We start from the raw sequence: 467 nt of genomic DNA, 5'->3' as shown, positions 1-467 counted from the left end.
TAGCTAATTGCAAAGTAAAGTATACGCACTTAGAGGGATATGTGACAAACAAACTAAGTTTAACAGTGGCAGCTTCTTTACATAATTTATGACCGAATTTACAAGCCCATCTTAATCCTAATAATCTTAAAGATTTTATCATATCATCATCCTTAATATATTCTTCATATCCGATCTTATCAAGAAGACTGTTCAAGATGTCTGACAAATATGACTGCGTAATAATATTAAAATATATTTAGTAATATTTAAAAAACACATGAATTTTAAATTGATTGTTTTTTGTAATGACACAACATATGTGGATGTATATAGAGAAATTATTTGGTACTTATTACGTACATATTACATTGTACGCATTATTTAGATAATATATTATATATCCCTAAACCATTCGACATTTTAATATGCATATTATGCATAATATATACTGGATACATATTATGTACTGACTAATTTATATATAT

Source organism: Odontomachus brunneus, unplaced genomic scaffold, assembly GCF_010583005.1.
Source record: "Odontomachus brunneus isolate Ranch 3 - 2012 unplaced genomic scaffold, Obru_v1 Obru_scaffold_196, whole genome shotgun sequence".
In the NCBI taxonomy this organism is placed as follows: domain Eukaryota; kingdom Metazoa; phylum Arthropoda; class Insecta; order Hymenoptera; family Formicidae; genus Odontomachus; species Odontomachus brunneus.
Note: the sequence above shows the minus strand (reverse complement) of the source record.